General features: G+C 37.2%; 1 long non-coding RNA gene across 1 annotated transcript; it reads left to right on the top strand.

Annotated features, from left to right (window-relative positions):
- The first annotated feature begins 4,981 nt into the window (after positions 1-4,981).
- LOC116530534 lies at positions 4,982-21,430 on the top strand. The gene is made up of 3 exons (XR_004260050.1): positions 4,982-4,992; positions 16,687-16,691; positions 21,234-21,430. It is a non-coding gene; the product is annotated as an uncharacterized LOC116530534 (long non-coding RNA).
- Positions 21,431-25,629: the final 4,199 nt, after the last annotated feature.

The following is a 25,629-nucleotide window of genomic DNA, read 5'->3' as shown; positions in this document are numbered from 1 at the left end:
GTACATCATAAATAGAAAAGAGAAGTCACATTTTGACGGGAAATATTTGCAAGAAAACTGCCAAGATTTATTATCTACAATATATAAAGAACTCCTAGGAATTTACGAGAAAATGGGCAAAAGTCATGAATAGGCATTTCATAGGAAAGGAAATATGCATAGCCAATAAACAAATGAAAAAATATTCAATCTCATTAGTGATGAGGAAGAAAATGTCAATGAAAACTAGCATGACATACTACTTCACACCACTAGACTGGGAAATATTAAATCTCTAGTTTGTGAGCAACTGACATCTGGTCACAGTTGGGGCAAAGGGACATGCTGGGATGTTGGGAGATCAGCAAGGACACTGGTCAGTCATCTCGATTCACCCGTTTGGCTTTCAGTTACTCAACTATTGCTTTAATATCCTCTAACTGTATTTTATAGAGAAACATCATATTGCTTTAAAAACGTTTTCGCTTATTTTCCTTTCCCTCTCCATTTGGTGACGCTGTGTACTTTATGTAGGCATTCCATTATTTACCTTCATTTTCAGAGAACCTAGTAACTAAATTTTCCATAATTTACTCTACAGCACTTTCCATTTATTTCCAAACCAGTGTCTTTTGTTCAATGGATCACACACATTTTTCCAAATTTTGCTTCACTGAAGTTTAGTGCCTTATTTTTTCCATTCTGAGACTCTCCTTGGACTTAATGGGAAAAATGAAGCAGCACATTCAAAGACCCATTTGGCTGCTGTGCAACCCTGTTGATTTACCATCAGTAGGTAAACAGAAACTCTTTATTTTTTTTTTAGAGGCATGCTTGAGATCTTTCTTTTATAAACAACCCTCAGACAAAAATTGCTTCATACGCTTTTGCAGATTTTATTTGGAGCTCTTCCATTTTGTCTAATCAGGGTATCTCTAATCCCAGCAATGCAAATGAAAGGGCCTCCAGAGGACCACAGCATTTCCTCCTCCCATCAGGTATGGCAGGCACCCCTCTCTACTCCACACACCTGCTGTGTCCTAAGCTAACATCCTCTACCCTGCAACCTTATTTGAGAAACTGTGCAAAACTAGTGTGTGTAGAAATAGCAGGTGACTCCCTTTCAGCAGTTTTGGTGGCCAGAGAAGAATTATTGCTTCCTTCACTTTGTGGCTCTGGTAAGTGCCCAAGAGGTGTAGTCAAAAAATCAACACATTAGTAATCCAGCAGGACTGACTCCAATGGTTTAACGTGGCCCAGCTCAAATGTCACATCCTCGGTGATGCCTTCTCTGACCCTCTTCCTCTCCTAGTCACAGTTTAACTGCACGCTTTGTGTTCCCACAGCCCTTTGTTCAAGTTACTGGTATAGGATTTGTCACCTATTGTCATTTTTTTAAAGAAATTGCATTTTAGTATGGTAGAAAGGCAAGAGGGTGGATTTTTAAGAAGGTCAAATTTGGGTATCCAACCTACTCTTCTGTGTTCAGGTTTGAGACTTTGAGTGAGTAAATACTCACTCTGAGCTTGTGTTCTTATTTGTATGAGAGATTATAAGATTACACAGAGGAGAGCAGATCATACATAAAGCACAAACCTTGCTCCTTGCCTTGAGCAGCTATTTAACAAATGTCAGTTTCATTTCTTTTCTTTTCCTGATTAGATGTAAACCTGTTTGTCTCCTTCCACCAGATCATGAAACCCTCCAGGGAATGCCTTGACATTAATCTTTTTAGCTCCCAGCTCTAGCACAGTGCCCAATACAACTGTTCAATACAAGAGTGTTGGATGCTGGATCAAAGGAATGCCAAGTCAGGCACTGGAAAACTTGGCACAACTTACTGACCAGCCTCCTATGACAATGCATACAGGCCTCTCTTTGGTTTGCTTCATTCTTTCATCAAAGCCTTTGGCTTGAGGGTGATGAAGGGAGACAGTGCAACTTAATTTAAAGTCCACATAGTCTTCAAACTCAAGGTAAGTCAGTGCAGACTCCTTGTTAGAATTACTACTCTTTGGATAGTTGTGAGTTATAAATTGGAGGACCAAATTTGCTTGTTGAAAAAATACTGAGCTAGAACTTGGAAGCATGGTAACCATGGGCAAGGCTTTGACTGCAATTGAGGTGCTTCCTAGGGAATGTTCCCACAATACCAATATGGATTCAGATCAAGTCTTGTTGGCCTTCTCCCATGGAAAAGCACATGCATTTGGCTGAAGAAAAAAAAAGTAACTTGGCAGGAGTTGTACTGCTTTAAAGTCTTCTCAATATCTGAATTAATTCTCTGTCATCACACATAGCTTCAAGCTACTATTTCACATGTAAAATCCCCTGGTGTAATTATTGCAGATGGTGTGACAATGACAGAAGTTGATGGATATCTCCTAGTAAGAGGTAAATTATATAGATACTTCATGGTGATGGCTTGTGAGTAGTGTATACTTTTTGGACATCTTTTTCTCTTGGCTATCTCCCCCACAATGCTTTCCAGACCAGTTGCTGGTTTGAGCCTATGTAAAAATCTGGCATTTCACATCTTTTCAGTTAAGTCACCATCTACCATGAGTCAGGCACTGTATCTCCCATCTAAGTACCGGGGATACAGTGGGAAGCAAGACATACCAAGTCTCTGCCTTCAGGGAGCTTCCATTTTAGTGTGCCAATAAATTCCTGTTATTTACTCCCATTTTTGGTGTTTTGGCTTTCATTTCCCTTCCTTCAGTCTGTCATCTTTGAATTCCTTTAAGGCCATTGGGTGCACTCCATTTTGCTATTTAAGGCTTTTGACTTCTCTTTTCCACTTGAAAGTTTATTTGTTTTTAAGGCTATGATATGGTCCTAAGCTTCTAGAGCTAGATGATATTTGAGTTCGTGTAACCCAACAGTGAGCCTTGGAGATGTATGGGTTTGTCCAGTCACATGGTGCCACTCTGGCGGGTAGGGTCCAGCTGACTCCCAGTTCAGTTTTGACTCCAGCTCTCATGACTCCAGCTCTTATTTTTTCATTGCACTGCCTCCCTGATTTCCTATATCATGCTTGTTCTGGTGCATACTTCCTTTATTCAGCAAACATTTATAGATTCCAACTTCATGCCGAGCCCTGCGCTAGATAGGAAACAAAGACATAGATCCTTTATTTAGAGAGAATGGGTTTCCTTCTCTTTGTGTATTCATCTTAAATTTCCTGATATTCTGACTTTGCTGAGTCTTCATATGTGCCTCACCAAAGTTCTCAGTTTTTACAGATGTTTTTAAACTTTAAATTTTACTTTTATTCTTATTGATACGTAAATTAAATATCCCTTCTAATTCACGTCTATGTTTGATATGCCGTTTTACATGGTAAACAGGTTTGTATAAATAAGCACTTTTCAATTAGATTTTCTTACAGAATGATCCTACATTTTTAATTTCAGACAGTTATTTTTCATGTTTTCCAACTAATACAGATATAATTCCTTCTTACCACTAAGTGACCTGTGGGAGCATAGTAGTGGTTTGAGACCTAGCTACATATTGGATTCCCCTGGAGGGAAGGGCTGTTAGAAAATACTGATGCTGGGACCCCACACTAAACAAATTCATTCAGAATATCTGAAGCAGGGAATTCGACATTGGTATGGTTGAAGATGCTCCCATGGGAGTCTAACCTGTAGCCGAGATGAAAAGTATTGTTCTGTAGGACAAATGCCATTTCCTTCTGTGATTTTTCTCTCATATCTTTTAGGATAATTTTATTTATACTAGCTCTTTCTGCACAATTCAAAGTTATATATCAGTTACCAGAGGTGACATAATTTTCAAACTTTCATTAAATACCTTAAACTTCATATATCTGTACTACTACATTGATTTGTATAAAGAGTCCCCAACTCAGTATTCATTTTTGACATTTTTTTTCTCACTCTAAAATAGGAGCTTTTCTTTTTACTCAGTGCTCTACCTTTTAGGGTTCCGTGTGCTCCCATTATTTAAACCCCATGTGCAAACTTGAAGGTGCATTTTTTCCATACTTGTGGTATTCTTGTTTTATTTCATCTCCCTGTACCCACCCTAAGGGGGCCCTCTTCTTTTTGCTGTCTCAGACTGTGTTACTGTGTCCTTCTGTAGACTTGGAATCTGAGTTTCCTGCAGAGAGCTATTGTTTTTATTATTTTCACTTTTTTCCTTTTACGGATTTTCCTGAAATTTTTCTGCTGCCTTACCTCTTGTCCTAAAATTGATTCTTTGGAAGCCAAGATTTTGATCTCCAGGGTGTTGACATCAAAAAAAGAAATCGCTTTCTAATTTTCTCCACTGTTTTCTTGATGCATTTCATGTTTATTCCTAACAATTTTATATTTTCTTCTCCATATAAAACCTGAAATACATATTTGTCTATTCTCACCCTTTTGTCTACCTGAATCCCTTTGTGGTGCCATCTTTTTGTCTGAGTTACTATGTAACTCCTCTTTTCGCTGTTACATTTGTATGATTTCTCCAGCTATGCACACAACACATGACCCCCTTTATGGCCACATTCAAAATTCCTGACAAATATTTAATCCTCCCTTTTTGTCGTCATAGGTCTTACAATCATATTTTCCTCATGCAAATCCCCAGCTTGTTACTTCCAGTGGGACTGCTAATACAACATCCTATCTTTTTAATTATGTCACATAACTGCTTTTATTCACCGCTTCATTTATTTAAGTAAGTGATCTGGGGGCCCAAAATCACTCAGGTGCATCTCTGTATAGATCTTCTCTGAGTGCAGCCCCTTTCTTTACTCAGAACAGTTTTTCTAAACAAATCCTGTTTCTTGTTGCTCTGGGAGTCACTGCCAAGGTCTAACTGTAGGTGATTTGGATTTTTGCAAATAGATGCTTGGACACATCCTGTAGTCATGGAACACCAGTACTGAGGTAGGTGCTACCTTTCCTCTGATCTATGCCATTTTGTCCTTTATTTGGACTTTCTTGGATTTTCTTCCATGAGCTTTTGGTCTCACAGGGTATCTTTCTTCTGCTCATGGTGTATGTTGCTCTATTGATGATTGCTTCTTATGTGAAATTGGTGGGCTGGCTGCCACTGACTCCCAGCTGCACAAACTAATTCATCCCTGGAGCTTGGCTTCCCTGTGCACTTACACATTGTTTTTCCTGCTCACCCCACTCAGAGCTGCCAATATACCAGTTGCCTTGGATTTCTTCTGCTTTTCCTCACTAGCATGTGGAATGGTCTGACCTAGTGAAGCTGAGCTGAGTTTCAATTTCACTGAGAAAAGAGGCATTCTGATGTAAGCTGAACATGAAAGCAACAGAATAGAGACCCCCTCTCTCATATATGCAACAGCTTTTTCTTGAGAATTTGATCTATGCCAGGGACTTGGCTAGTATGCACTGACGTTACAAATATGAGTAAGATTTTAGTTCTGACCTGAAGGAACTTTCAAACTAATGGAAAAAAAAATAGCAGAGTTTATCCATAATTAAAGTATATCAGCAAATATACTTTTGTTATGAGAAAAGGTAGAATAAGCTAGTGCTGAAGAGAACAGGATTTGAAGTCAGATGGATCTGGACTTGAATTGGGACCTTACCACCCATAAGCAAGTTTACAAGTTCCTTAATATTTCTACACTTCCCTCTCTTGTCTATAAAATGATTATAAGTGATAGTTCTTAAAATGTAAGACTGTTGGCCAGGTGCAGGGGCTCACACCTGCCATCCTAGCACTTTGGGAGGCTGAGGCAAGGCAGATCATGAGGTCAGGAGATCAAGACCAGCCTGGCTAACATGGTGAAACCTCATATCTACTAAAAATAGGAAAAATTAGCTGGGCATGGTGGCATGTGCTTGTAGTCCAGCTACTTGGGAGGCTGAAGCAGGAGAATCACTTGAACCCAGGAGGCGGAGTTTGTAGTGAGCTGAGATCATGCCATTGCACTCCAGCCTGGCAACAGAGCGAGACTCTGTCTAAAAAAAACAAAAAAAATCAAAACAAAATAAAACCCCCACATAAGATTGTCATTAAGTGAATGAATAGAGGTTACATGCTCACTCAGTAAATGCTCAGCAAATACTGGTTTTAAATATGAAAGTGCTATGTACAAGCTACTATGAGACTACAGTGGGAGAGTCAAGGAAGATTTCTGGGAAGAGGTGACACTGAAGTTGAGTTTTGAAGGACAGGGAGGCAAGAGATAAATGAAACGAAGAAAATAAATTGTAGGCAGAGGAAACAGCACATACAAAGATATGAAGGTGTGAAATAATATCATAAATACATGAACTCCAACAAATTTATTCTATATGGCCATACCAGAAAAATTCATGACAGGAAGAATGGTGAATGAGGGAGAGACAAGATCAGAACTCATTTCAACAGAAGAAATTCTGTAATAAAAACACGTCACTCATCTACTGAGTGCCAAGATGACAGAGATGCAACCTCAAACTTTCAAAGCTGTCTAAGAAAATCTTCCCTTAAAATATCAAGCAGAGAGAACTGCAGAAAGAAAAAAAAAAGAGGTGGCAGACTTTTTAATGGCTTTTTACTTGTAAATTCATTTAAGTTCCTTATAGCTGATGGATATTAGACCTTTGTCAGATGCATAGTTTGCAAAAATTTTCCCATTCTGCAGGTTGTCTGTTTACTATGATGATAGTTTCTCTTGCTGTGCAGATCTCTTTAGTTTAATTAGATCCCATTTTTAAATTTTTTCTTCTGCTGCAATTGCTTTTGGCATCATCATCATGAAATTTTTGCCTGTGCCTATGTCCTGAATAGTATTGCCTAGGTTGTCTTCCAGGGTTTTTATAGTTTGGGTCTTTTAAGTCTTTAATCCATCTTGAGTTAATTTTTGTATTTGGTGTAAGATAGGGGTCCAGTTTCAATCTTCTGCATATGGTTAGAGAATCCTTTCCTTATTGCTTGTTTTTGCCATGTTTGTTGCAGATCAGATGGTTGTAGGTATGTTGTCTTATTTCTGGATTCTTTATCGTTTCATTGGTCTGTGCCTATTCTTGTACCAGTACCAGGCTTATTTGGTCACTGTAACCCTGTAGTATAGTTTGAAGTCCAGTCGTGCGGTGCCTACAGTTTTGTTCCTTTTGCTTAGAATTGCCTTGTCTATTTGGGCTCTTTTTTTGTTCCGTATGAATTTTAGAATAGTTTTCTCTAGTTCTGTAAAGAATGTCAATGGCAGTTTAACAGGGATAGCACTGAATTTATAAATTGCTTTGGGCAGTATGGCTATTTCAACAATATTGATTCTTCCTATTCATGAGCATGGAATGTTTTTCCATTTGTTTGTGTCATCTCTGATTTCTTTGAGCAGTGGTTTATAGTTCTCCTTGTGGAGATCTTTTACTTCCTTTGCTAGTTGTATTCCTAGATATTTTATTCTTTTTGTGGTGATTGTGAATGGGAGTTTGTTCATGATTTGGCTCTTAGCTTAACTGTTGGTGGTGTATAGGAATGCTAGCAATTTTTGCACAATGATTTTGTATCCTGAAACTTTGCTGAAGTTGCTTATCAGCTTAAGCTTTTGGGCTGAGATGATGGAGTTTTCTAGATATAGGATCATGTCATCTGAAAACAGGAATCATTTGAGTTCCTCTCTTTCTATACTATGCAGCAAAAAAACCCCAAACAAACAAACAAACAAAAAAGCCATGTCCTTTGCAGGGACATGGATGGAGTTAGAGGCCATTATCCTTAGCAAACTAATGCAGGAACAGAAAGCCAGATACTGCATGTTCTCACTTATAAATGAGAGCTAAATAATGAGAACATATGGACACATAGAGATGAACAACAGACACTGGGGCCTGTCACAGGATAGAGGGTGGGAGGAGGAAGAGGATCAGGAAAAATAGCTAATGGATACTAGGCTTAATACCTGGGTGATGAAATAATCAGTACAACAAACCCCTATGATTCATGTTTACCTAGGTAACAAACCTGTTCATACTTCACATGTACCCTTGAACTTCAGAGTAAAAAAAAAGGGGGCAGAAATGATGGCATCCTGACACTCAATTAGAAACATATCCAAAAGTCTGCAAACTTGCAACCTGTACCCTCCTACAGACCCAAGACAGCTCAAATCCATATCCACCACATTAAACTTTTAACTAGTCTCTCTCCCTGCTTTTTGTTTTCAGACACATAAGCGTGTAGCCTAAGATCTTAATGAAAGAGCAAAGCAACTTGGTGCTATGACACCTGAGTCTAACAGCTGTGTGTGAATGACCTGCAAAAAGAAAAGCAATACTCCTTGTCTAAGCAACCTAGACATGGCTGTACTGTGTCCTGTAGACACCCAGGGTTGAATTTGTGCAGTCATTGCCAGAAAAGCACACCACACCCACATGTCAAAACAAACATGATATCCAGGGGAGGAAAATCAAGGTTTCAGTTGTTTCTTTTCTTCCCTCTCCAAATCCCAAGAATCCAGTGAGTTTTAATAACACTTCTAAAATGTCAGGAGAAAAAAATCATACTTTTAGAAAGGTTGAAACAACGAAGGGGGTCTTTTGTGGGGTCTAGTTTCACTCTGAACCCCTTGGGGATGGTAGGGGTGCAGGTGTGCCTTGCTTTAAGAAAATGCTGTGAAAAAAATCAGGCATAGAATAGAGACTTTAGGAGGTGATTATTCATATTATAATATGGATTTTAAATGTATCTGAATCACAGATTTGCTTTAAAACAGCAGTTTCTTTCCTTTGAATCAGTGCCCATTTTCAGATTGTTAATTTGGTAGAGTTGGGAAGGGAGTGTTGGGAAATTTAGTGTTCAAGGATTAAATAAATATTTTTATTTATGGAAGATATGTCAAAAACAAAGACTAAGCATTTTTGAAGCATTTGTGAAACACTGAGGACGGAAATGCTATTTATTAAGTATTTATTATATGTAAGGCACTTTATATATGTTATGGAGATAAAATTTATTAAAGCATAATTCCAACTTTACTTCCTTCCTTCTTGTTCTCTGCCTCTTAGTCAATGCAACTTCTTTCTTTATCTCCCTTGTAAGAAGAAACCTGAATTTGTGGCCAGGTTCTTACAATTTATAAACCCAGAATCAAGAAAGTAGGTAGAGAGAGTAGAGAATAGATAGTTCTGGAATAAAGTAGGGAGGAAACACGAAAACAAGAGATAGTACAGACAGCAATATTGAGGAGAGCTTGGCAAAACTGTCCTCTAGTGAGGGACTCTAGAGAATCTATGGATTATGCAAAAACAGAAATTTTAGGAAGTCATGTTTTTGAGTTATGCATTAAGTTTCCTTTATGTTTTCCAAAAGGTGCAAAGAAAGATTAAATTGCTTTTGAATCTTGGACCCTGCTACTTTGAATATGAAAATACATTGACACTTGTGCAAGAGGAGGCTCTGAGATTTATGTGATCTCATTTAATCCTTCAATGACCATATGAAGTAGGCATTTTATTTTTATGTATAGCTAAAAAGACTGAGCTACAAAGATGTTCAGAGACATGCCTAAATCACACAGCTACTATATGGCACAGCCTGGTTTTTAAAATAGGTCTGTTGACTTTAAATAAACTTATAAAAAGCATAGGATTGAATTGTGTTTTCTTAACCAAATCTGAGTCTTTGATTTTCAATAAGAAATTTTAAACCCGTTATACTTACTGTTTAAAGTGTTGTGTTTGTTTTCCTATAATCTTTTTATACTGTATTATCTTTCTGTATTCATGTCAACTACCCTTTCTTATTTTCTGCAGTTTCTTCTTTTGCATATGGAATAGAGCTTTAAAAATGTTTTTCTTGGGCCGGGTGCGGTGGTTCAAGCCTGTAATCCCAGCACTTTGGGAGGCTGAGGAGGGTGGATCACGAGGTCAAGAGATCGAGACTATCCTGGTCAACAAGGTGAAACCCTGTCTCTACTAAAAATACAAAAAATTAGCTGGGCATGGTGACGCGTGCCTGTAATCCCAGCTACTCAGGAGGCTGAGGCAGGAGAATTGCCTGAACCCAGGAGGTGGAGGTTGCGGTGAGCTGAGATCGTGCCATTGCACTCCAGCCTGGGTAACAAGAGCGAAACCCCCCCCCCCCCCAAAAAAAATGTTTTTCTCTTCCTCAATCATTTAGAAAATTTTAATCCTATTTCAATTCAGCTGGTGGTTAGCCTTAAGTTTTTCAAGAGCATTTCTTATGAGTGTTATTTTTTTCTGTTAAAGTCAGTAATGCACGTGTTTTGATTCTTTCCTATGTAAAATGTGACACGTTTTCTTTCCTATCCCTGTCCCACATATTTCCTTCCTCTCTCTTAAATTTGTATAATTTTATAAATACGGTACATGTATTTTATTTATATTCTCTTTTAATAATTATTCTTGATATTTGCATACAGTTTTTATCAACTATAATTCTCATTTCAGCTACATAAATATAGAAGAGTTTCTTCTATATTCTGGCAGTGAGTTACTTGACAATCAAATAATTATCCTATCTTTCAGTGCTATATCTTTAGGTATTTAATGTGTTTTAATGAGACTTTTAGTGGAAGAGTGAGTAGGAGAAGAGGGAAATGTATGAGCTCTAAAAACACATCTTTCATAAGAGCAAGCTAACCAAAAAATTAGTACATAGAAATATAACCTTATTATAGAATAAATAGCTAAACTATTTAAAATTAGTTGCTTGGGGAATGGTAAAAGTGAGGCAAACTACTTTTAAATGGTAAAAGTGAGGAAATATGTGGGACAGGGATAGGAAAGAAAACGTGTCACATTTTACGTAGAAAAGAATCAAAACACGTGCGCTTTTTTTTATTACATACCTTTTAATATAATTGGATTTTTCTTAAATGCTGACAATTTTTGAGGTAGTTCTGTGCATATTATATATATGTATCCATATAGATGCACAGAACTACCTTAAAAATTATATATTTATAAATTTAAAAGTCCTGGTTTAAAAAATAAGTATGGAATAAATATGGAATAATATATGATATATCTAGATCACTTTCCCCCCTTCTCTCAAAGAAGTATAAGACCCTACAAACTAGGGGTTGGGAAGAGTTAGAGAACATCAAGACAGTTAGATTCTGGTGAATGTCCTTAAGAATATGCTCTGCAGCCTGCTCTATCCTGGATAGAATCCCTGGAATTGCCATAGAGAGTCCTGGATATATTTGAGGATCCAAATATGGAGAGGTCCTGTGTTCCACTTCTTGTTGGGGCCTTGGGAGGCACTAAGCCTGTTTCTTGAGCCACAGTGAGTTAGAGAAAGAGAAGCACATATATAGGTACCAAGGTAGACAGACCTAAGGCAAATCCATCGATCCTCCATGTGCCTTAGTGGGTGCAAGGGATGAAAATTCCTTCATGCGATTGACATTGTCCAGCACCTGAGACTGGAAGACTTGGAGGATGGAAATGCCATAGTAGATGGGATGTGATCTGCAAGTCCAGGAACCTGTAATCCCAAATGAGAAGAACAACATCTCAGGTGTGGCCAGCCTGGAGATGGAATGATCACTAAGTATTGAATAGAACAATGCATCAGCTCAGCAGTTATCTGTGTGGAACAAATCATGATCCAGGAAGAAGATGCCTTTGGGTGAGACACTGCTTTGTCAAGCCCCATGGATCTTGAATGCCTCTCCCCACCACCCTCTCAGGGAAATTTAGGGAGAAATACTTGCTGAACTTGTCAGGACTTTTGATTCCAAACAAAGCAACTCTAGTTAACGTGAACAGAAAAGGAATTTATGGGAAGGACACGAGAGAGTTTTCAGAATCAATGGGCTCAGGAAAAGGGAAGAACTGGCTTCAGCCAAAACCATTGCACAGGAAGCTTCTGGTTAGATGCTGATGACACCACTACTGGCAAGGCCACTTCATAAATGGACACAGGACATCACTACAGTTAACCTCTGCCACTGATGCTGCTGCCAGAATAAATTCTCCAGGGTCTCTCATTTCCTATGCACTGTGGACTTCCTGTCCTGGGTAGGAGTATCCTGTTGGCCAACATTAGTCATATGCTCACTCTCCAGTTACTTTTGGCTTTGATCCTTATTGGGGGGGGGTTCTCTTCTTTATTGTGGCATTCCATAACCTCTGCCCCACCCAAAGGAAGAAGGCTCATGCTCATACAATAAAAATGAATGTTCAACACTCTTGAAATGAATATCTTGAAGCAACCTAATTACCTGGAATTAACTAATTTCTGCTACTGGAAGGAATGGGAGGTGAAGATATAATCTAAATTCCACCACAGAAAAGTATAAGCTTACATTTTCATACACCTGAGCTTTGGTTTGAGAAATTTGTATCTGGGTTATTCAGTGGAATAGAGAACACCTTACCCATGCACATGGATGCCCAACTTAACCATTCAGCAACCACCCTGGACTGCATTACTAGCCCCTTTTCAAGCCAGGAATCTCAAGGCCAAGGAAGTTAAGTGACTCTTTTACACCAGTAATTAGCACAGTGAAGATTTGATCTTGGGGTTCTTGTTCTCAAACTTTGAACCCTATCCACTACATTGTGATTTTTCTGAAGATATTAGGGCCAGATGACGGCTGAATTACACTATTCTAGATCATTTGTTCCGAAACCTTGTCCTTAACATGGTACCATTTTCTCCTATTATGACTAAAAAGAATAAACCACAGTGTAGTGGATATGGTTCCAGGCTTGGGGAATCTGTGCATGTCAGAAATGCTGCATATCTTCTCCAAGCACAATCCTGACATTTAATAAACCCAGCAGAATTCACCCTTCTTAGCTCACAGTCCTGTGCCACCAAAGAAACAGAATTACCTAGAAACAAAGAGCAAAGTGCTCATTGTCTACCTACCACATTTTATTCACTTATCTGGCAAGCTCCTTCCTTCCTTTTCCACTCCCTGGGTATCAATGACAAGAGATGAGAAGAAAGGTATTTTACAAATAATCTTGCCTGTTGTGCTTCACCTTGAGTGTGCTTGATGACATCATGGATCTCCATTCCTTTACCTTCCTTTAGCTGAGCAGAGTAGAGGCAGGAAATGTTTAAGATCAGAACAGTAATAGGTGAAAGTAAAAAAACATATCTGTTTTCCATTAAGGAGATTAACTTCTCTGTTGGGGTTGTTGTTATAGGACTAGGTCAGGGGCTGCTTGGGGCTGAGTGGTGCCTCTTCTGACTGGGTGGGCATTGCCCCCCTCCTAGCTCCCCTCTGGAGCAGGGGTTACTCTTTCTAAATTTGGCTTCCCCTGATGGAGTCAGAATGATCAGATTCCCTACTTCAAGTATTGACACATAGGGTTATAATGGTGAATCCTTGTTTTCAGGACATTAGAACAAAAGAAGGAAGTATTTTGACCATGTACTTTACAGCCTTTCAGTGAGGATGATTTCATGTTGAATTGCAAAATGATTACATTTTATGGTAAAAATAACACCTTATATTGGTTTCCCACGTAACATGTTTATCTCTTATGTCAACCCAATTCTAGTATGGTGCCTTGCATGGTGTCACTATGTAGTAAGCATTTGATGAATAGAAGAATGAAAACTCTGTAAAGACAAAAATAGATGCAAATCTCTACAACCCAACAAACTGGATGCTGGTGAAAAATAATTGACAACTAGGTGCAGCTATTTATTTGTTTTCAGAGCTTTCCTTCTTTCCTTCTGTATTGCAAACCTTCATTATGATACTTTTCAAAGAAACACAAACATAGAATTTTCCAGTGAACCTCTATGCATGTATCAACCATCTTTCATAACTATATATTTTTCTGCCATTATTCTCAACCCCCGATGCCTGACACTTTTTTGGAGGGGATAGTTTAAATAAAAACCCAGACATTATTTGTTTCTACTCACAATTATTTTAGTATATATTGTAAACAGAAGAGGACTTTTAAGAAATCTACAACCACAATCTCATTATCACTTCCTCCCAAATTAACAGTCTGTAATATTGTAATATCATCTAACACTCAATGTGTGTTTGGTTTTCATCTCTTCTGAGCTTCCTGTAAAGTTTCTTCTTAAATTAACATTAATTTGTGGCTTAAGACTAATACTTTTACTACTCTGTTAGAGATGTAATCTCCAACACCCTTCTTTCCAAACCTTAATTCAATACTTAAAATTGCTAAATGAATAACTTACACCTCTATTAATTCAATGAAGACTATTTAATGAGCACTTAAAATGCTGCTGACATTATAGGAGGTGGACAAAATGAATAGCATCTCTGGCCTCAACAAGCTTATGGTTTTAAGAAGGATAGGCTGGGCTTGGATATCCCTCTAACACTATACTCAGTATGAAAAAAACTGATCTCATCTTCTTGCCTCTGACAGCCAGCTCCCCGGGGGTCCTGCCACAACTGACAGTGGCCTCACCATTCTCCATGCCCCCCAGTCTCGACACTTGGCTCTTTTTCTTTATCCTCTTTATCTAGTCAGTTTCAAATCAGACTAATTTTCTTCTGAAATGTTTTCCATTCTCATTTTTCTCTCTAGGAGGTCATCCCTCTGTGATAAAACAAGACAAATAAATTGTTAGAATTTACATGAGTCTGCATTGGGGCTAATCAAGAGGGAGGTGTTAGCAGTTCTGAGGGTATGGAGTCCAGCATTGCGCCAGAAAATGCTTCTTATGAAGTAGGTCCACGGATGCAAAGTCAGGGTAGATATACAACAATATGGCATTTGGCATCCAAGTCATAACCATAAAAGGCATCCCGTAGCATGCACGTGGCCAGTAGGGAATGGGCAAAAGGAAGTAAAGTTGGGACTAGGATTGTTGAGAATCAGATGAGGCAGATATGAGGCATGACTCTGGCTGATCCTTTGGAATTTCATTTAGAAGCAGAGAATTAGTGATTGATCACTTTCTTTAATTTGATATGCAGCAACAGAAAACAATCAAATAGCTACAACGTTATCAGTTTCCAGCAAGACTCATTTATTCTCTCACATTTCTGCAGGTTAGAAATTCAGGCAGCTTGACTGGGTTCTCTGCTCAGGGTCTCTCGCACAGGGCTTCAAGGTTTTGGCCAGCCTGGGATCTTATTTAGAGGCTGGGGAAATCAACTACCAGCTTTATTACCATTTTAAGTTATGAAATAGAGGAAAAGACTGTCTTCAAATGTTGGGGATGATTTCTACTTTATCTGCAGTTTTCTTCACTGTGGCATTGATACCAAGAATGAACACAATCTCTACTAGTTTTCTCAGATTGAATAATGGTTTAAGCTTTTACTTAACATAGAAGCTCATTCTCTGTTTATTAAAAACACATACACATAGAATCATAGGTTTGTGTATTTTATATTTAAACTAAATTCTTATAACTTCATGATCTCACGCCATTGAAAATTGAGATGGTAAGACCCATTGCTTTTTCTCATTAATCTCCAGGCCAGGGCCATCTGAAATATTTAGTGTATTTAACACATGAGCACATCGACAATAAACTTTCTGGTTGTTTTTTTCAAGAAGGCATTTCTTACTCAGTTTACAAAAATTATTAAAAATAAATCTCACTTTTTCGACATAACTTTTTCGACATCTCCAGACCTTCTTACTCTCCACTTTTTCTTAATGGATTCAGAAGTTCACTGATTTTCATTTTTATTTCTGAGGTTAACATTTGAAAATGATGGAGAATTTTCAATAAGCTAAATTATACCAAATATGTGATTAAAAATTTGTGAATATACTGCTCAGAAGAAAATAACCTTTAATTTTCTTTCAAACCAATGAGGACACTACTTTTCTTATAGTATGGGTTTGCAATGAGAACTTACTTATTTCTTAGCATTTTAGAAAAAAATACTTATCAGCTTCATTGGGGATCTAATAGTTTTCCTATATAAATGGAATTTTAAAAATAATACATTTACTAGCAACTAAAATTTGATTCATGCACTTTGAAAACAATGTCAATCTTAAATAGAGTTCTTAGAAAACCCTAGCAATATTTATGGGTGTTTAAAAATGACATTCACAGGGTTAGGTATGTTAAAAGACAAAATTACAACAAATTTAATTTACAGCTCTTAATTGGTTCTTACAGATGAGTCTAGAATCAGGCGATATCTCATTCTATAAAGTAGAATGAGTGTTTCATTTTGCTGAGCAGAGGAGGTTAGCTCTATAGACAGAACAGGGCTAAAGAAAGCTGAAATGAAGAAGAAAAAGCAGAGTGGTCATTTCAAAATTACTTTCCTTGTAGAGAGGGTGGTGGACTTCCTTATCACGACAGCTAAAATCTACCATTTGGGGATTTGGATTCTCTCTCCTGATTTCTTGGAACTTAAGATAAACAACTCAGTTTTTATTTAGTGGTGTGGAACCTTAGCACAAGTGACTCCATTTTGGTCTAGTCTGTTGGGCCCTGGTGCAGGAGTTCAGTCCAAACCAAAGGCCTCCTACAGATTTTATTTAATAGGTACTATTACCTGATCAAAATGAGATGACAAGATTGATTTCTCTATTTTCAGATTTCTCAACTCCAAACCAGTTTGATATAATGTTGATTTAAATAACACCCTAAAGAAAACCATACAGTTCAAAAATTATTTCTACTCAACACCTTCAGCTATTTTGAAATTTATGTTCCCTTTTATCCAGAATGAACTGGCTGAGAATAAGTTAGAGATGGCTTTACTGCACCTGTATTTCCATCATTTCTTTCTTCTTCTTTGCCTGAACAGATCCTACTGGATCAAAGCAGTGATGGTAGGAATGCCTGGCCTATAGTTGATGCTCTGTAAATAGTTTTTGAATAGATAAATGAATAAATAAATGAGGATGGCATAAAAGCAGGAAGGGGGAGTTATTCTGGAGTGGTTGGTTTTTAGCTTCTCCAAGGCAGCAGGTGATTTTCAGTAACAGAGCACGGAACAGCTGCTTCCCATCACCTTACTCAAAACTCCAGCAGTGAGTGTTGCTGTGACCTCAGTCTTGCTGGCACTTACTGCACAGGGAGGATGTGCAGGTTCAGAAATCTTGTGAAATAGAGTCAAGAAAATTTACAGGATGCCTGCTGGGCAGGGGGGTACCAAAAAGACCAAATGGGAGTTTATGTAGTGACTGTACCAGCAAAAACTTCCCCTGGTGCCTGGCCGTGAAGTCCAGAATTTGGCTCCTAATGTCATCAAGAGTGACACATGTTATTGATGGCATTGCTTCCTGGAATCTCCTTGAATCTTGCAAATTTTTTTTCTTGCTGTCTTTATTTTTCTCTCTCACTTTCTTTCTCTTTCCCTCCCTCCCTTTCGCACACACTCTTTATATTTCCATGGTGGTGCTGAGCAGGTGTACAGAGGGTGACTTTACTTGGTGTCTGCTGAGGCCAAGGGGCACCTTCTCCTGTGATAGGCACATTTGTGAACTCAGGGTCATACTCCAAGAACATCTAAAGATGATTCAGCATCAGCATGAGGTACTTTGAGTTTTTTGGCATTTTCTAAGCTACCGGGGAGGGGGACAAAAAGGTGGAAATGAATCACTTCATGTAAATAGAACTTCAGTAGTACTTTTCTGGAAAAAAACAGAAACATCCCATCATAGAAATGACAGTCTTCAGGCCAAGAGGGAAGTGAGCAGGGAGCACTTTGAACATACACCAGGTCACCTCCTGGAGTAGTCTGGTTTTCCCCCTGGGTAAAAAATGAGATTATTCAGGCAAGAAAAGTAAAGAAGGCAAATGTGTGAATAAATATTGTGATGAGAATCATGATCAATAGTTGTCAGAGGAAAGAATAAAGCAGCCAGGCAGAGATGTGTTAAGGAATTTCCTTCCCACAACTTTAAGATAAGGATCTGGAATTATTGTTGTTGTAATTATTGTTATTTACTTAGAAAATTCACAGTGGCTAGTGGTTAGGGATTGTTCTCTGTCCTGATAGGGCCAGTGTGAGGTCTTGGTTTGTTAAATTGTTTTCTCATGCAAGCTGTATTGTAAGACCTAACATTTTAAGTGCTGCCTTGACATCTTTGAATCTCACAAGTCCCTCAAAGCCAAACCATGAATTCCTCTGCTCTTCCTAGATATGCCTTCCACTAAGTGGAAAAGGCTCCCCAACTCCCCAACCTGTGATTATTTCCCCATCAGTCAGACCAGCTTCACTCAACCCAGTCACCAAACTAACAGGTTTCACTTCCCTGCTGGTCTGTGAAATTACTTCAACAATCCAGTGGCATCCTCCATGGGAACCAATGGACACCTCCACCTCTTGACATTATAAAGTCTGCCTCTCAAAGCCCCTGGTTGCTTAGTATATTCTGATGTGCCACCTCTTTGTGGCCCTGCCTGGATGGGATACAGCATCTTCCTCCCTCAGGCTATGGTATATGTGACTAATTAACTGCTGTCAATCTCATCTGTTTAACATCAAGTGTTGCATGTTCAGCCATCTCATACTATTTAGCATGGGAGACCCCTTCTCTACCAGTAGGGTGAATGGGAGTTTATTAGAACAGGAGCACACTCATGACTTCAGGGTATTGACCAGTGCTTGGCTCATCCATAGGTCAAGGCCTATTCAAATTTCTGGAGACACTCACCTGCAGAGGCATAGAGAGCCAATACATAGTCAGAATAAGGAATCAGTAGGCATAGAACTGACCTTCCAATCCTCAGATTTTTGAAGAACGCCTCATGACCCAGACACAAAGCAAGGATCAGGAGTCTAAACATAAGTGCCTCTAATAAAAATACAAAAATATCCCATGAAAAATCTGACATCTTGCTCTGTCTCCACACACCTGTCTTTCCCCAAGGTAAAGCACATTCTTTAAGACTCATGATATTCTGTAATCAGCCATTTATCTTATATCTGGCAACTGTAGTCCTTGAATTCTCTTAATTGCATTGCTTTAAGATGGATTCCATATAGAAACATCAACATTGAAAAACAATGTTATGTTATTTAAACTAGAATTCAGAAACAAGGTATTACCTTAGGTATTTTCAGCTTAATTAAAACAGCCATAATACTAAACAGTTAAGTTGCATTGACTTGCAATTAATACTTTATATTTGGCTTTGTTATTCTGTGTCAAAAAAGTTTGGTTCTCTTTTTCCCATATAGAACCTGAAAATGCCATCAGTCCATGGAATATTTTCTTTAAACTAGTCAATTTGATGGAGTAATTTATTTAAAATAGTTTTTAAAAATATAGTTCTCTTTATTTTGCAAAATGAGTAATGCAATCTGGGATGTGGAGCTATAAAGTCATTGCAAAAAAAATTTACACAGCAAAACTGCTATTTTTGGCTTCTAATTCTAACCCTTTTGCCAACTTGTTGCAAGTTATACTTATCAAGGGATCATACACTTTTTCCATCTTGTTTCATCTTGAACCCTAAAATGCTAACAGATACCATGAATGGTATTTGATTTAATTAGCTAGTGTTGCTATTGCTTGCTACATCTCCCAACTCAAGATATCTCTAAAAATAAGCTCCTTTTGCATCCAGCTTTTAAGTGCATAAATTGTATTCACAGGAGTAAAAAGCATTACTTATCTATGATATATCTGTTTATATTTCAACTGGAATGCTTTATCGCACAGTCCTTAGTTTATGTTATAAAAGGATGGATCTACAAGTTAGCAGAAACTGCAGGCATTCCTTTGGAATAACTCAATGGGAAACAACAAAAAACAATGTTTAAAATTAAATTTTTAAAGAAAGTAATTTTATTTTACTAACTCCCTATGAAATTTGAGATGTTGAATTAAACATCCATAATATATAGTACACAGGTGCAGTTGCTATTTTTTTAAAAAAAACAGGAAGTATTCAGTGAATATCATTTTGGTCATTGTAATGAAATAATTTTTACCTATTTTACGCAAAGACAGACTTTCTCCAAACAAAGGTTAAAAAATGTTATTTAATAGTTAAAAGTCTTTGTTGGCCAGAATTCAGGGAAAACAATTGCCCAACTCAGATATGCAGCTCAACAAAGCATGTGGTAGGCAGAATTCTAAGATGGCCTCAGAGATTTCCTCTGCTTCAACTCCCCATGGCTGTGTAATCCCTGGGACTGTGAATATGATGGATTCTACTCTGTGATTAGGTATGTCACACGGGACAGTTGACTTTAAGATAGAGAGATTATCCATATAGTCCTGACCTAACCATAAGGGCCCTTTTCTTTGGCTGGTCATAGAAGAGGAAGTCGGAGACTTGAAGGATTTGGTACACTGTCACTAGCTTAAAGATGGAGGCAGCCAAGTGACAAAATCATGAGCTCTAGGAGCTGAGAGCAGACTCTGCCTGTCAGCCAGAAAGGAAATGGGGATCTCACATCACTGCAAAAACACCAAAATTCTGCTAACTACAAGAATGAACATGGGAGTGAACTTTTCTTTAGCGCCTCCAGACAAGAAGTCAGGAAGTTTGTATCAGCCAACACCTTAATTTTGGCCATATGATACTCTGATCAATGAACCCATCTGTGCCATACCAGACTTCTGACCTGAAGATGGATGCTCTAATAAGAGGATATTGTTTTAAGCTGCTAAGCTTGTGATAATTTGTTACATTGGAATATAAAGCTAACACAGAGCATAAAATCATATTTTATGGGACAGGTAAGTAGGAAATTTTAGGGGTCAGTTGAGCAAGAGGATGCAATGATTGTAAATATGTATTCACCCAACACTGGAACACCCAGCTATATAAAGCAACTATTATTAGAGCTAAAGAGAAAGATTGATTCTAACACCACAATAGCTGGAGACTTCAACACCTCACTTTCAGCATTGGACAGATATTCCAGACAGAAATTTAACCAAGAAACATTGGACTTAGTCTGTGCTGTAGACCAAATAGACCTAACAGATGCTTACAGAACATTTCATCCAACAGCTGCAGAATACACATTCTTTTCCTCAGAACATGGTCTATTCTCAAGGATAGACTATGTTAGGTCACAAAACAAGTCTTAGCACATTCAAAAAATTGAAATAATATCAAGTATCTTCTCTGACCATAATGAAATAAATCTGAAAATCAATAAGAGGAATTTTGGAAACTATACAAACACATGGAAATTAAATATGTTCCCAAATGACCAGTGGGTCACTGAAGACATTAAGTGGGAAATTAAAAAATTTATTGAAACAAATGATAAAGGAAACACAACATACCAAAATCTATGGAATACAGGGAAAGCAGTACTAACAGGGAAACTTATAGCTATAAGCACCTACATCACAAAAGAAGAAAAACTTCAAATAACCTTATGATGCCTCTTAAAGAACTAGGATTATGTTTATAGATTTGCGTATGTTGAACAAGCCTTGCATTCCAGGTATGAAGCCAACTTGATGTGATGGATAAGATTTTTGATGTGCTGTTGGATTCGGTTTGCCAGTATTTTATTGAGGATTTTCGCATGAATGTTCATCAGGGATACTGGCCTGAAATTTTCTTTTTCAGTTGTATCTCTGCCAGGTTTTGGTATCAGGATGATGTTGGTCTCATAAAATGAGTTAGGGAGGATTCCCTCTTTTTGTATCGTTTGGAATAGTTTCAGAAGGAATGGTACCAGCTCCTCTTTGTACCTCTGGTAGAATTTGGCTGTGAACCCATCTGATCCTGGACCTTTTTTGGTTGGTAGGCTATTAATTGCTGCCTCAATTTCAGACCTTGTTATTGGTCTATTCAGGGATTCAACTTCTTGCTGGTTTAGTCTTGGGAGGGTGTAAGTGTCCAGGAATATATCCATTTCTTCCAGGTTTACTAATTTATTGCATAGAGGTATTTGTAGCATTCTCTGGTGGTAGTTTGTATTTCTGTGGGATCGGTGGTGACATCTCCTTTATCATTTTTTATTGCATCTATTTGATTCTTCTCTCTTTTCTTCTTTACTAGCCTGGCTAGCAGTCTATCTTTTTTGTTCATCTTTTCAAAAAACCAGCTCCTTTTTTGAAAGGTTTTTTGTCTTCATTTCCCCCTCCTCCAGCCCTTACTAGCCACCATTCTATTATCTGTCTCTTTGGGTTTGACAAGTTTAGTTTTCATATATAAGTGGGAATACATTGTCTGTCCTTCTATCCAAAAATGAAGACATTTTTACTGGTTTTGAATCGGGTATTCTTTTGTTTGTTGCTGTTGAGTTGTATGAGTTCTTTATATGTTTTGTATATTAAACCCTTATCACGTATATGGCTAGCAAATATTTACTCTCATTCCATAAGTTGCTTTTTCATTTTGTTTGTTGTTTCCTTTGCTGTGAAGAAGCTTTTTAGTTTGATGCAGTTCCATTTGTTTAATTTTGCCTTTGTGGCTTATGAATTTAATGTCATATCCAAAAATCTTGCTAAGACCAAAGTCAAGGAGAATTTCTCCATGTTTTCTTCTAGGAATTTTACAGTTTTCAGTTTTACATTTAAGTCTTTCATCCATTTTGTTTGCTTATTTATTTAATTGAGAAAAATTGTATATATTTATGGTATATAAATGCTTTGATATAGGTATACGTTTTGGAATACCTATATTAAGCTAATTGACATTTGAATTACTACATATACTTACTTTTTGTTACAAGACCACTTAAGACTGCTCTCTTAGGAATTTCCAGTTATACAATGTATGGTTATAAACTATAGTCACCATGATGTACAATAGATCTCTTGAACTTATTTTTCCTGTCTAACTGAAATTTTGTATCCTTTGATCAACATCTCCCCAGTCTCTTCACTCCCCAGCATCTGGTAACCATAATTCTACTCTCTGCTTCTGTGAGTTTCAATTATTAAAATGTCTTATATAAGTGAAATCATGTAGTATTTGTCTTTCTGTGCCTGACTTATTTCATTTAACAGAATGTCCTCCAGATTCATCCATGTTTTAGCAATTGACAGCATTTTCTTCTTTTTAAATGTTGAATAGTATTCCATTGTGTATATATACCACTCTTCTTTATCCATTCACAAATTGATGAGCACTTAGGTTAATTTAATCTCTTGGATTTTGTGAGTAAGGCTATAATGAACTCAGGAGTGCAGATATCTCTTAAACACACTGATTTTGTATCCTTTGGATATATACCCAGAAATGGGACTGGTGTATCATATGATAGTTCTAGTTTTAATTTTTTGAGGAACCACAATAGTTTCCAATCTTAGCTGTACTAATTTACATTCTCACTAACCATGTATAAAGCTTCCTTTTTTCCCAACATCCTTGCCAGTACTTGTTATGATTCATATGTTTGATAATAGCCATTCTAACAGATGTGAGGTAATATCTCTTCTTGGTTTTAATTGGATCTCCCTGATGATTAGTGATGTTGAGCCTGTAATTACCTTAAATTAAAACATTTCTGCATAGCAAAGGAAACAATCAACAGGGTAAAGAGACAACTGATGGAACAGGAGAAAAAATTTGCAAATTATATATCTGATGAAGATTTAATATTCAAAATATATAAAGAACTCAATTCAATAGCAGGGAAATAAGCTGATTTTTAAAAAGGCAAAAGACCCAAAAAGGCATTTTTCAAAAGATGACAAATAAATAGCTAACAGGCATATGGAAAAAATTTGTGAATCTATTTTGAATTTACTTTTGCATATGGTGGAAGACAAGTGTCCAATTTCATTCTTTTGTGTGAGTATGCCCAGTTTTCTCAACAACATTTATTGACGAGACAATTGCTACTCCATTGTATATTCTTGTAGCCCTTGTTGAAGGTTAGTTGACTGTTTATGCCTGGATTTATTTCTGGATTATTTTGTTCCATTGGTTTATCTGTCTGTTTCTATGCCTGGATGATACTTAATTGATGACTACAGCTTTGTAATATAAATTGAAATCACATAATGTGATGCATCCGGCTTAGTTCTTCTTGCTTAAGATTGTTTTAGCTATTTGGAGTCTTCTGTAGTTCCATAAGAATTTTATAATTTTTTTTTCTGTAGAAAATGCCATTGGAATTTTGATAGAGATTGTATTGAATCTGTAGATAGCTTTGAAGAATGTGTACATTTTAATAATATTCTTTGCATTCACGAACATATCTTTCCATTTATTTGTTTCTTATTCAATTACTTTTATCAGTATCTTACAGGTTCTGTTTAGATTCTTCACCTTGGTTAATTTATTCTTAAGTATTTTATTCTTTTTGATACTATTATAAATCAGACAGCATTCTTAATTTCTTTTTGGATAGTTCATTTTTTTGTATAGAAACACTGCTAATTTTTGTATGGTGGTTTTATAAATTGCAACTGTACTGAATTTGTTTATTCTAACACTTTTTGGTGGAGTTTTTAGGATTTGCTAAGTATGTGGTGATGTCATCTTCAAATGGACACTTTTACTTACTCCTTTTCAACTTAGATGCTTTTAGTTTCCTTGCTGCTTAATTACTCTGCCTAGGACTTCTAGTACTGTGTTGAATAGAAGTGAAGAAAGGACATCCTTGAGTTCCTGAGCTTTGAGGAAGGGCTTTCAACTTTTCTCTCCCTAATTGGTTGAGAGTTTTTTTAAATCATAAAATAATTTCAAATTTTGTCAAATGCTTTCTTTGCATTCATTAAGATGATTGTATGATTTTTGTCTTTCCTTCTGTTAATGTGGCATATCATACTTATTGATTGTTAAACCATTTTTACATCCCAGGGATAAATCCCAGTTGATCGTGTGTATTATCCCTTTAATGTGCTATTAAATTCAGTTTCCTAGTGTTTTGTTGAGAATTTTTGCATCTACGTTAATAGGGAAGATTAACTTATGATTTTGTGTTTTTGGAGAGTCCTTGCCTGGCTTTGGTATCAAGGTAATGCTGGCCTCATCAAGTGAGTTTAGAGGTTTTCCCTCCTCTTTAATTTTATGCAAGTGTTTGATAAGCATCAGGGTTAATTCTTTAAATGTTTGATAGAATTCCACCAGTGAGGTCATGCGATCTTAGGCTTTTCTTTTTTGGAAGATTTTTGATTACTGATTCAACCTATTTTCTATTTCTTGATGATTTAGTCTTGGTTGCTTATATTTTTCTAGGTATTTATTCATTTGTTTCTAGGTTATTCAATTTGTTGTCCTATAATAGGTCTTAGAGGACAATACATTGTCTTACAACAGACACATATAATTCTTTGTATTATTACAATTATTATATTATTTTAACTAGTTGTGTTATAGACACATTTCTGTGGTATCGGTTGTAATGTCTCCTCTTTCATTTATAATTTTATTTGAATTCTTTTTTTTTTTTTATTGTACTTTAGGTTCTGGGGTACTTGTGCAGATCATGCAGGATTGTTGTATAGGTACATACATAGCAAGGTGGTTTGCTGCCTTCATCCCCCCATCACCTATATCTGGTATTTCTCCCCTCATTATCCCTCCCTGCCCTCCCTACCCCAGCTGTCCCTCCTCTAGCCGCCCCCCACCGCCACTGACCACAGTGTGTGATGCTCCCCTTCCTGTGTCCATGTGTTCTAATTGTTCAACACTTACCTATGAGTGATAACATACCATGTTTGGTTTTCTGTTCTTGTGTCAGTTTGCTGAGAATGATGGTTTCCAGATTCATCCATATCCCTATAAAGGACATGAACTCATCATTTTTTATGGCTACATAGTATTCCATGGTGTATATGTGACACATTTTCTTTATCCAGTTTATTGATGATGGACATTTGGGTTGGCTCC

The sequence above is a fragment of the Sapajus apella genome, unplaced genomic scaffold, assembly GCF_009761245.1.
Source record: "Sapajus apella isolate SASKATOON/1434 unplaced genomic scaffold, GSC_monkey_1.0 scaffold3, whole genome shotgun sequence".
NCBI lineage: Eukaryota > Metazoa > Chordata > Mammalia > Primates > Cebidae > Sapajus > Sapajus apella.
Note: the sequence above shows the minus strand (reverse complement) of the source record. Positions and strands in the feature narration are given on the sequence as shown.